Genomic DNA, 13061 nt, shown 5'->3' with positions numbered 1-13061 from the left:
TTAAATACAGAGAACAAACTGATGGTTGCTGGAGGGGTGTTAGATGGGGGAATGGGTTAAATGGGTGATTGACATTAAGAAGGGCACTTGGGATAAGCACTGTTATATGTAAGTGATAAATCACTAAATTCTACTCCTAAAACCATTATTATACTATATGTTAACTAATTTGGATTTAAATAAACAAAATAAAATAATAAAATAAAATATATTCACATATAACAATACACATTTACATCTATATTTACCTATCAATCTATGTGTTGAAAACTATGAATCTACAGTGACAACTCTAATTTTATTTTAGCACCACAAGGTTCATTCTAGTTTTCCTTCTTTCCAGACATTTACTCCCTTTCTCCCAACAGGAAACTGATTCCATTATCCTTAACAGATTTGCCCAATTGATCAATTTATTTTATGCAATCCCATCACTGCTGCTCGTTCCTCTCCCACTTTTACGCTGTCATCATTTTACTGGTGCTCTGACACCATGCAATGGGCCTGTGACCAGCCTTATGACCCTTGTTAATCCCTCCACTTTACTCTTCCTACGTGACCACTGATCTTCTATGTATCTCTATAAATGAGTTTGAATTTTCTAGAATTTTATGTAAATGGAATCACACAGTGATTCTTTCATTCAGCATAAGTAATTTAAGATTCATTCATGTTGTTATATCACTAGTTCCTGCCCTGTTATTGCTGAGCCTTCCATTGTATGGATATACCACAATTTATCTATTCATCTGCTGATAGACATTTGAGTTGTTTCCACGTTTTGGCTATTAAAAATAAAGCCATATGCTTCATGTGCAAGTCTTTGTGTGGACATGTATCTCCCTTTCTCTTGGGTAAATACCTAGGAATTAAATGACTGGATAGTATTGTAGGTATAGTTTAACTTTTTTTTTTTTTTTTTGGTCACACATCTGCCTTTATTGTGAGCAGCAAATGGGACACTTCCAGCAATAGTAAAAAAATTAATTTGCAAAAGCAGATATTCAGTGAAGCCACCTGGTTGGAACCACTGGGAGCCCATACATAGATGACAACCCAGAGCAACAGGAAGAGGACTCCAAAGCCCATGAAAAGCAAGGCCACCAAGTAGATGAGAAGCTGTTTGTAGATAAATGTACTTAGTGGAGGTAACCTCATAAATGAAGAACCAGGCAGTGAAGAACATGCCAATGGTCAACAGCACCACAGTCAGACGGGAGAGGACAACCAAAGTTCATTGGGTTGGTGTATCTGCTCATGGCCTCAGTGTCCATTTTGCCAGGCAAAGGGTGATCCACCACCAGCACCAGAATAACACATTGGCAGAAGCGGTATATGTTTAACTTTTAAAGAAACTGCCAAAATGTTTTTCAATGTGGTTGTGCTATTCTACATGCAGACCAGCAGTGTATGAAAGTTTCAGTTTTCTACATCCCACCCACACTCATAAAGTCTGTCTTTTAAATTTTAGCCGTTCTAGTGGAACCTCATTGTGCTTTTAATTTGCATTTCCCTAATGACCAATGATATTGAACTCATTTTCATGTGCCCTTCATAGATCTTCTTTGGTGAAATATCTGATTAAATCTTTTACCTAATTTTTAATTGTCTTGTTTTTTTCTCTTATAGCTGAGCTTTGAGTGTTCTTTATATAATCTGGATACAAGTCTTTTATCAGATATATGCTTTGCAAAGATTTTTCCCAGTATGTCTCTTGCCTTTTCATTCTCATTCTTTTATTTAATTTTCATTCTTTCATTTAAAGAAAAATGGTGTATTTTTACAGAGCAAAAGTTTTAAATTTTGTTGAAGTCCAATTTATGAATTTGTTATGAATTGTTTTTGGCATCATATCTAAGAAATCTCCGCTTAACCCAAGGTCACCATAAGTATTTGTTATTTTTTTGCTGTCATAAGTGGTAATCCTCTTTAATGTCAATTTCCAAATCTCTGTTGTCAGTATATAGGTGTAATGCTATATAGTTCCTCTCCATCATGTCTGGAGGCACATAATGCCAGTTTTTCCCACTCATAGTAATTCTTAGATTTGAGTTTTTATTTTTGAGTTTTTATTTTTGGACTATCATTATGAAAAATAGATTTGTATATATTTGATATACTTCAATTCATTGGAGCCATTATTTTTTTAGATGCTTAAGTTGTCCCATCTTTGGTCAGTATGAGCCCCTTCTAATTGGCTCCTGTGTTCTTTCAGTATGACACTAGTAGCCATTGATAACTTTCTTGCTTTCAGGCTGGACAAGATATCTCTGATTCATCCTGTACATTTGGTGTTACAGATTTGGAACTGCCATCACTAAAAGGTGCTCTGGTTCTCTTTTTGGAGAAATAGTATAATGAGATTACAATCTAGATACAAAGGGCATTCATTACTCCTGGAGTGTCATTGTTTATTTTGGTGGTGTAATTTCATGAACAGAAGTATTTAGTTTAAATTTTGTCAAATTTATTAATATTTTTATTATTATTAGCCTTATACTTTTTTTTGTGTTTTGTTTGGGACTATATCCTTACCCTGAAGTTCTGAAAATATTCACCTATATTATCTTCTAAAAGGGTTTATTATTTTGCCTTTCCTATTCAGTGCCATGAGCTAGGTGGAATTGATTTTGATTTCGTTGCATAGTAAGTGTTCCAATATCATTTTTCCCCAAAAGGATGCTCAACGTTCCTGTCATTATGTACTGAAAAGACCACCCACTTCTAACTACTCTACATTATTATTACGACTTGTCATAAGTCAAGTACCCATATACGTGTAGGTCAGTTTCTGGAGCACACATATTTTATTTGATTTGTCTATTGGCCTGTCCTTGCACCACTACCTTCTTTTATTTTTTTTATTTATTTTTATTTTTTTAAATATAATGTATTGTCAAATTGATTTCCATACAACACCCAGTGCTCATCCCAACAGGTGCCTTCCTCAATGTCCATCACCCACTTTCCCCTCCCCTGTAACCGTCATCAACCCTCAGTTTGTTCTCAGTATTTAAGAGTCTCTTATGGTTTGCCTCCTTCCCTCTCTGTAACTTTTTTTCCCCCCTCCCCTCCCCCAAGGTTTTCTGTTAAGTTTCTTAGGATCCACATATGAGTGAAAACATATGGTATCTGTCTTTCTCTGACTTATTTCACTTAGCATAACACTCTCCAGTTCCATCCACATTGCTACAAATGGCCAGATTTCATTCTTTCTCCACTACCTTCTTTTAAGTGCTGTACTTTAATATCTTTATTTTTGGTAGAGCCAAAGTCCTTACTATAATTGTTTCTTGTGTATTCTAGTCTTGGGTTTTTTTTTTTTTTTTTGTATTATATATATTTTTTTTAGAATTGGCTTGTTATTATTTCTTCAGACCTATTGAGATTTTTATTCAATTGCATTGAAATTGTAGATACATTGTGGAGAACTGTTATTTAATAATAGAGAGCCCCCAAATCCATGTGCTTAGTCTCTGTACTTGTTTAGGTCTCCTTTAACTTTCTTTATTAAAATTTCATAGTCTTTTGCCATATACGCCTTACAAATCTTAGGCTATAATTATTCCTAATTACTTAAATTTTGATAATATAATAAATGGCATATTATTTTAACTTTTGTTTTTTAAATGTTTGTTGCTCATATATAGAAATAAATTTTATATTGATGTTGTATCTAGCAACCTTGCTAAACTGAATTAATTATCACTAGATTATTTTTGTATTTCTAGGAACACAATCATAACACTTGCAAATAATGACAGTTGTATTTTGTGTTTAACCCTTATACATTATATTTCTTCATTTTGCTTTATAGTTTTGGCTAGGACCCTTAGGGCAATGTTGACAAGAAATGGGACAGAGGCATCCTTATTTTGTTACTTACATCAAAAAGATAACTTTCAGTGTCTCTGCATTAAAAATTATGTTTGCTTGTGGGTTAAGATTGATTTTTATTTATTTTTTTATAAAAATGATCCCTTGTGTTTTAAGTTTCCTGAGCTTTTTCTTTTTAATCATGAAAGTATGTTGAATTTTATCACATGTTTTTCTACATCTATTGAACTGATTGTACAATTTTTCTTCTTTAACTTCTTTTTTTAAGTTTATTTATTTATTTTGAGAGAGAGAGAGAAAGAGAGAGAGCATGCAAATCAGGGTAGGGCAAAAAGAGAGGGAGAGAGAGAATCCCAAGCAGGATCTTAACTGTCAGTTCAGAACCCCACATGGGGCTCAATCCCATGAACAGTGAGATCATGACCGGAGCAGAAATCAAGAGTCAGCTGCTTAACCAACTGAGCCACCCTGGCGCCCCTCTTCTTTAACTTCTTAACATGGCAAATTACATTGATCAACTTTTTTTAAACTGTTAAACTCCCCTTGATTTGCTGGTTTAAACACATTTTTGTTTATCTTATATTCTTTTGCTAAACTGCCAGGTGTAAATTGCCATTTTAGTAGGATTTCAAGGGTGACTGAAATTAAGTGCCTATTTTCAGTCTGCCATATTTACCTACAGGTTAATACTCATTAATTTTTGCCAGATGTTTTACTATGTTGGCACTTTCATTTCTTTTTTTTTCTAAATGATAAGTCTGTTTATTTTTTTAAGTGGTTATATCAATTTATTTATTTTTTTAATTTTATTTTTCATTTTTTAAAATTTACATCCAAATTAGTTAGCATATAGTGCAACAATGATTTCAGAAGTAGAATCCTTAATGCCCCTTACCCATTTAACACATCCCCCCTCCCACAACTCCTCCAGTAACCCTCAGTTTGTTCTCCATATTTATGAGTCTCTTCTGTTTTGTCCCCCTCCTTGTTTTTATATTATTTTTGTTTCTCTTCTCTTATGTTCATCTGTTTTGTCTCTTAAAGTCCTCATATGAGTGAAGTCATATGATTTTTGTCTTTCTCTGATTGACTAATTTCACTTAGCATAATACCCTCCAGTTCCATCCACGTAGTTGCAAATGGCAAGATTTCATTCTTTTTGATTGCCGTGTAATACTCTATTGTATATATATACTACATCTTCTTTATCCATTCATCCATAGGTGGACATTTGGGCTCTTTCCAACTTTGGCTATTGTTGATAGTGCTGCTATAAACATGGGGGTGCATGTATCCCTTCGAAACAGCACACCTGTATCCCATGGATAAATGCCTAGTAATGCAATTGCTGGGTCATAGGGTAGTTCTATTTTTAGTTTTTTGAGGAAACTCCATACTGTTTTCCAGAGTGGCTGCACCACCTTGCATTCCCATCAACAATGCAAAAGAGATCCTCTTTCTCCACATCCTCGCCAACATCTGTTGTTGCCTGAGTTGTGAATGTTAACCATTCTGACAGGTTTAGGTGATATCTCATTGTGGTTTTGATTTGTATTTCCCTGATGATGAGTGATGTTGAGCATTTTTTCACGTGTCGGTTGGCCATCTGGATGTCTTCTTTGGAGAAGTGTCTATTCATGTCTTTCGCCCATTTCTTCAGTGGATTATTTGTTTTTTGGGTGTTGAGTTTGATAAGTTCTTTATAGATTTTGGATACTAACCCTTTATCTGGTATGTCATTTGCAAATATCTTCTCCCATTCTGTCAGTTGCCTTTTAATTTTGCTGATTGTTTCCTTCGCTGTGCAGAAGCCTTTTATTTTGATGAGTTCCCAGTAGCTCATTTTTGCTTTTGTTTCCCTTGCCTCTGGAGACGTGTTGAGTAAGAAGTTGCTGCGGCCTAGATCAAAGAGGTTTTTGCCTGCTTTCTCCTCAAGGATTTTGATGGCTTCCTGTCTTACATTGAGGTTTTTCATCCATTTTGAGTTTATTTTTGGGTATGGTGTAAGAAGGTGGTCGAGGTTCATTCTTCTGCATGTCGCTGTCCAGTTTTCCCAGCACCACTTGCTGAAAAGGTTGTCTTTATTCCATTGGATATTCTTTCCTGCTTTGTCAAAGATTAGTTGGACATACGTTTGTGGGTCCATTTCTGGGTTCTCTATTCTGTTCCATTGATCTGAGTGTCTGTTCTTGTGCCAGTACCATACTGTCTTGATGATTACAGCTTTGTAGTATAGCTTGAAGTCTGGGGTTGTGATAACTGTTGCTTTGGTTTTCTTTTTCAAGATCGCTTTGGCTATTTGGAGTCTTTTCTGGTTCCATACAAATTTTAGTATTATTTGTTCTCACTCTGTGAAGAATGCTGATGTTACTTTGATAGTGATTGCATTGAAAATGTAGATTGCTTTGGGTAGTATAAACATTTTAACAATATTTGTTCTCCTATCCAGGAGCATGGAATCTTTTTCTATTTCTTTGTGTCTTCTTCAATTTCTTTCATAAGGTTTCTATAGTCTTCAGTGTATAGATTTTCCCCCTCTTTGGTTAGATTTATTCGTAGGTATTTCATGGTTTTTTTGTGCAACTGTAAATGGGATCGATTCCTTGATTTCTCTTTGTGTCGCTTCATTGTTGGTGTATAGGAATGCAATCGATTTCCGTGCATTGATTTTATGTCCTGCAACTTTGCTGAATTCATGAATCAATTCTAGCAGTTTTTTGATGGAGTCTTTTGGGTTTTCCATATAGAGTATCATGTCATCTGTGAAGAGTGAAAGTTTGATCTCCTCCTGGCCAATTTGGATGCCTTATTTTCTTTTTGTCATCTGGTTGCAAAGGCTAAGACTTCCAATACTATGTTGAATAACAGTGGCGACAATGGACATCCCTGTCTTGTTCCTGACCTTAGGGGGAAAGCTCTCAGTTTTTCCCCATTGAGGATGATATTAGCGTTGGGTCATTCATATATGGCTTTTATGATCTCGAAGTATGCTCCTTTTATGCCTACTTTGTTGAGGGTTTTATCAAGAAAAGATGCTGTATTTTGTTAAATGCTTTCTCTGCATCTATTGAGAGGGTAATATGGTTCTTGTCCTTTCTTTTATTGATGTGATGAATCACCTTAATTGTTATGTGGATATTGAACCAGCCCTGCATCCCAGGTAAAAATCCTGCTTGGTCATGGTGAATAATTTTTTTAATGTATTGTTGGGGTCTGTTGGCTAATAGCTTGTTCAGGATATTTGCATCCATGTTCATCAGGGAAATTGGTGTATAATTCTCCTTTTTAGTGTGGTCTCTGGTTTTGGAATCAAGGTAATGCTGGTTTCATAGAAAGAGTTTGGAAGTTGTCCTTCCATTTCTATTTTTTGGAATAGTTTCAAGAGAATAGGTGTTAACTCTTCCTTAAATGTTTGGTAGAATTCCCCTGGAAAGCCATCTGGCCCTGGACTCTTGTTTTTTGGCAGATTTTTGATTACTAATTCGATTTCCTTACTGGTTATGGGTCTGTTCAAATTTTCTATTTCTTCCTGTTTCAGTTTTGGTAGTGTATATGTTTCCAGGAATTTGTCCATTTCTTCCGGATTGCCCATTTTATTGGCATATAATTGCTCATAATATTCTCTTATTATTAATTTTATTTCTGCTGTGTTGGTTGTGATCTATCCTCTTTCATTCTTGATTTTATGTATTTGGGTCCTTTCCTTTTTCTTTTTGATCAAACTGGCTAGTGGTTTATCAATTTTGTTAATTCTTTCAAAGAACCAGCTTCTGGTTTCCTTGATCTGTTCTACTGGTTTTTTTTTTGTTTGTTTGTTTTTTGTTTTTTTTGGTTTCGATAGCATTAATTTCTGCTCTAATCTTTATTATTTCCTGTCTTCTGCTGGTTTTGGGTTTTATTTGTTGTTCTTTTTCCAGCTCCTTAAGGCTGTAAGGGTAGGTTGTATATCTGAGATCTTTCTTCCTTCTTTAGGAAGGTCTGGATTGCTATATACTTTCCTCTTATGACCGCCTTTGCTGTGTCCCAGAGGTTTTGGGTTGTGGTGTTATCATTTTCATTGACTTCCATATACTTTTTGATTTCCTCTTTAACTGCTTGATTAACCTATTCATTCTTTAGTAGGATGTTCTTCAGTCTCCAAGTATTTGTTACCTTTCCAAATTTTTTCTCATGGTTGATTTTGAGTTTCACAGCATTGTGGTCTGAAAATATGCACGGTATGATCTCAATCTTTTTATACTTACTTAGGGCTGATTTGTGTCCCAGTATATGGTCTATTCTGGAGAACATTCCATGTGCACTGGAGAAGAATGTATATTCTGCTGCTTTAGGATGAAATGTTTTGAATATATCTGTTAAACCTATCTGGTCCAGTGGTCATTCAAAGTCGTTGTTTCCTTGTTGATTTTTTGATTAGATGATCTGTCCATTGCTGTGAGTGGGGTGTTGAAGTCTCCTACTATTATGGTATTACTATCGATGAGTTTCTTTATGTTTGTGATTAATTGATTTATATATTTGGGTGCTCTCACATTTGGCGCATAAATGTTTACAATTGTTAGGTTTTCTTGGTCTATAGACCCCTTGATTATGATATAATGCCCTTCTGCATCTCTTGATACAGTCTTTATTTTAAGTCTAGATTGTCTGATATAAGTATGGCTACTCCGGCTTTCTTTGGTTGACCATTATCATGATAGATGGTTCTCCTTCCCCTTATTTTCAATCTGAAGGTGTCTTTAGGTCTAAAGTGGGTCTCTTGTAAACAGCATATAGATGGATCTTGTTTTCTTATCCATTCTGTTACCCTGTGTCTTTTGATTGGAGCATTGATCCATTGAAATTTGGAGTGACTTTTAGAGTGAAAAATATGAATTTTTTGCCATTATGATGCTTGTAGAGTTCAAGTTTCAAGTTTCTGGTGGTGTTCTCTGGTCCTTTCTAATCTTTGCTGCTTTTGGTATATATATACACATATATATATATACACACACATGTATATACATATATATACATATGTATATACATGTGTGTGTGTATATATATATATATACATATATATATATATATACACATCTTTTCTCCCCTCAGAGAGTGCCCCTTAAAATTTCTTGCATGGCTGGTTTAGTGGCCACAAACTCCTTTAATTTTTGTTTGTCTGGGAAATTTTACTCTCTCCTTCTATTTTGAATGACAGCCTTGCTGGATAAAGAATTCTTGGCTGCATATTTTTCTGATTCAGCACACTGAATATATCCTGTCACTCCTTTCTGGCATGCTAAGTTTCTGTGGATAGGTCTGCTGCAAACCTCATCTGTCTTCCCTTGTAAGTTAGGGACTTTTTTTCCCTTGCTGATTTCATGATTCTCTCCTTGTCTGAGTATTTTGTGAATTTGACTATGATATGCCTTGTTGATGGTCGGTTTTTGTTGAATCTAATGGGGTCCTCTGTGTTTCCTGGATTTTGATGTCTGTGTCTTTCCCCAAGTTAGGAAAGTTTTCTGCTATGATTTCCTCTCATAACCTTTCTACCCCTATCTCTCTCTCTTCCTCTTCTGGGACCCCTATGATTCTGATGTTGTTCCTTTTTAATGAGTCACTGATTTCTCTAATTCTTTTTTTTAATATATAAAATTTATTGTCAAATTATTTTCCATACAACACCCAGTGCTCATCCCAAAAGATGCCCTCTTCAATACCCATCACCTACCCTCCCCTCCCTCCCACCCCCCCATCAGCCCTCACTTTGTTCTCAGTTTTTAAGCGTTTCTTATGCTCTTATGCTCTTTCCCACTCTAACATCTTTTTTTTCCTTCTCCTCCCCCATGGGTTTCTGTTAAGTTTCTCAGGATCCACCTAAGAGTGAAACCATATGGTATCTGTCTTTCTCTGTATGGCTTATTTCACTTAGCATCACACTCTCCAGTTCCATCCACGTTGTTACAAAGGGTCATATTTCATTCTGTCTCATTGCCACGTAGTACTCCATTGTGTATATAAACTACCATTTCTTTATCCATTCATCAGTTGATGGACATTTAGGCTCTTTCCACAATTTGGCTATTGTTGAGAGTGCTGCTATAAACATTGGGGTACAAGTGCCCCTATGCATCAGTACTCCTGTATCCCTTCGGTAAATTCCTAGCAGTGCTATTGCTGGGTCATAGGGTAGGTCTATTTTTAATTTTCTGAGGAACCTCCACACGGTTTTCCAGAGTGGCTGCACCAGTTTGCATTCCCACCAACAGTGCAAGAGGGTTCCCGTTTCTCCACATCCTCGCCAGCATCTATAGTCTCCTGATTTGTTCATTTTGGCCACTCTGACTGGCGTGAGCTGATATCTGAGTGTGGTTTTGATTTGTATTTCCCTGATAAGGAGCGACGTTGAACATCTTTTCATGTGCCTGTTGGCCATCCGGATGTCTTCTTTAGAGAAGTGTCTATTCATGTTTTCTGCCCATTTCTTCACTGGGTTATTTGTTTTTTGGGTGTGGAGTTTGGTGAGCTCTTGATAGATTTTTGATACTAGCCCCTTGTCCAATATGTCATTTGCAAATATCTTTTCCCATTCCGTTGTTTGCCTTTTAGTTTTGTTGGTTGTTTCCTTTGCTGTGCAGAAACTTTTTATCTTCATAAGGTCCCAGTAATTCATTTTTGCTTTTAATTCCCTTGCCTTTGGGGATGTGTCAAGTAAGAGATTGCTACGGCTGAGGTCAGAGAGGTCTTTTCCTGCTTTCTCCACTGGGTTTTGATGATTTCCTGTCTCACATTCAGGTTCTGTATCAATTTTGAGTTTATTTTTGTGAATGGTGTAAGAAAGTGGTCTAGTTTCATTCTTCTGCATGTTGCTGTCCAGTTCTCCCAGCACCATTTGTTAAAGAGACTGTCTTTTTTTCCATTGGATATTCTTTCCTGCTTTGTCAAAGATTAGTTGGTCATACTTTTGTCGGTCTAGTTCTGGGGTTTCTATTCTATTCCATTGGTCTATGTGTCTGTTTTTGTGCCAATACCATGCTGTCTTGATGATTACAGCTTTGTAGTAGAGGCTAAAGTCTGGGATTGTGATGCCTCCTGCTTTGGTCTTCCTCAAAATTACTTTGGCTATTCGGGGCCTTTTGTGGTTCCATACAAATTTTAGGATTGCTTGTTCTAGTTTTGAGAAGAATGCTGGTGCAATTTTGATTGGGATTGCATTGAATGTGTAGATAGCTTTGGGTAGTATTGACATTTTAACAATATTTATTCTTCCAACCCATGAGCATGGAATGTTTTTCCATTTCTTTATATCTTCTTCAATTACCTTCATAAGCTTTCTATAGTTTTCAGCATACAGATCTTTTACATCTTTGGTTAGATTTATCCCTAGGTATTTTATGCTTCCTGGTGCAATTGTGAATGGGATCAGTTTCTTTATTTGTCTTTCTGTTGCTTCATTATTAGTGTATAAGAATGTAACTGATTTCTGTACATTGATTTTGTATCCTGCAACTTTGCTGAATTCATGTATCAGTTCTAGCAGACTTCTGGTGGAGTCTATCGGATTTTCCATGTATAATATCATGTCATCTGCAAAAAGCGAAAGCTTGACTTCATCTTTGCCAATTTGGATGCCTTTGATTTCCTTTTGTTGTCTGATTGCTGATGCTAGCACTTCCAACACTATGTTAAACGACAGCGGTGAGAGTGGACATCACTGTCGTGTTCCTGATGTCAGGGAAAAAGCTCTCAGTTTTTCCCCATTGAGGATGATATTAGCTGTGGGCTTTTCATAAATGACTTTTATGATTTTAAGTATGTTCCTTCTATCCCGACTTTCTCGAGGGTTTTTATTCACAAAGGATGCTGAATTTTGTCAAATGCTTTTTCTGCATCGATTGACAGGATCATATGGTTCTTCTCTTTTTTTTTGCTAATGTGATGTATCACGTTGATTGATTTGCAAATGTTGAACCTGCCCTGCATCCCAGGAATGACTCCCACTTGATCATGGTGAATAATTCTTTTTATATGCTGTTGAATTCGATTTGCTAGTATCTTATTGAGAATGTTTGCACCTGTATTCATCTGGGATATTGGCCTGTAGTTCTCTTTTTTTAATGGGTGTCTGTCTGGTTTAGGAATCAAATTAATGCTGGCTTCATAGAATGAGTCTGGAAGTTATCCTTCCTTTTCTATTTTTTGGAATAGCTTGAGAAGGATAGGTATTATTTGTGCTATAAATGTCTGGTAGAATTCCCCAGGGAAGCCATCTGGTCCTGGACTCTTATTTGTTGGGAGATTTTTGATAACTGATTCAATTTCTTCACTGCTTATGTGTCTGTTCAAGCTTTCTATTTCTTCCAGTTTGAGTTTTGGAAGTGTGTGGGTGTTTAGGAATTTGTCCATTTCTTCCAGGTTGTCCTGTTTGTTGGCATATAATTTTTCATAGTATTTCCTGATAATTGCTTGTATTTCTGAGGGATTGGTTATAATAATTCCATTTTCATTCATGATTTTATCTATTTGGGTCATCTCCCTTTTCTTTTTGAGAAGCCTGGCTAGAGGTTCATCAATTTTGTTTATTTTTTCAAAAAAACAACTCTTGGTTTCATTGATCTGATCTACAGTTTTTTAGATTCTATATTCTTTATTTCTGCTCTGATCTTTATTATTTCTCTTCTTCTGCTGGGTTTGGGGTGTCTTTGCTGCTCTGCTTCTATTTCCTTTAGGTGTGCTGTTAGATTTTGTATTTGGGATTTTTCTTGTTTCTTGAGATAGGCCTGGATTGCAATGTATTTTCCTCTCAGGACTGCCTTCGCTGCATCCCAAGGCATTTGGATTGTTGTATTTTCATTTTCGTTTGTTTCCATAAATTTTTTAATTTCTTCTCTAATTGCCTGGTTGACCCACTCATTCTTTAGTAGGGTGTTCTTTAACCTCCATGCTTTTGGAGGGTTTCCAGACTTTTTCCTGTGGTTGATTTCAAGCTTCATAGCATTGTGGTCCGAAAGTATGCATGGTATGATCTCAATTCTTGTATACTTATGAAGGACTTACAATCACCCAGTATGTGATCTGTCTTGGAGAATGTTCCACGTGCACTCGAGAAGAAAGTATATTGTGTTGCGATGGGATGCAGAGTTCTAAATATATCTGTCAAGTCCATCTGATCCAATGTATCATTCAGGGCCCTTGTTTCTTTATTGACCATGTGTCTAGATGATCTATCCATTGTTGTAGGTGGG

General features: G+C 36.1%; 1 pseudogene; it reads right to left on the bottom strand.

The window, feature by feature from the left end:
• Positions 1–924: 924 nt before the first annotated feature.
• Positions 925–1274, bottom strand: LOC115526934 (annotated as a pseudogene).
• Between the last annotated feature and the right edge of the window lie 11787 nt (positions 1275–13061).

This window comes from Lynx canadensis, chromosome D2, assembly GCF_007474595.2.
Source record: "Lynx canadensis isolate LIC74 chromosome D2, mLynCan4.pri.v2, whole genome shotgun sequence".
NCBI lineage: Eukaryota > Metazoa > Chordata > Mammalia > Carnivora > Felidae > Lynx > Lynx canadensis.
This window is presented reverse-complemented; position numbering and strand designations above follow the sequence as displayed.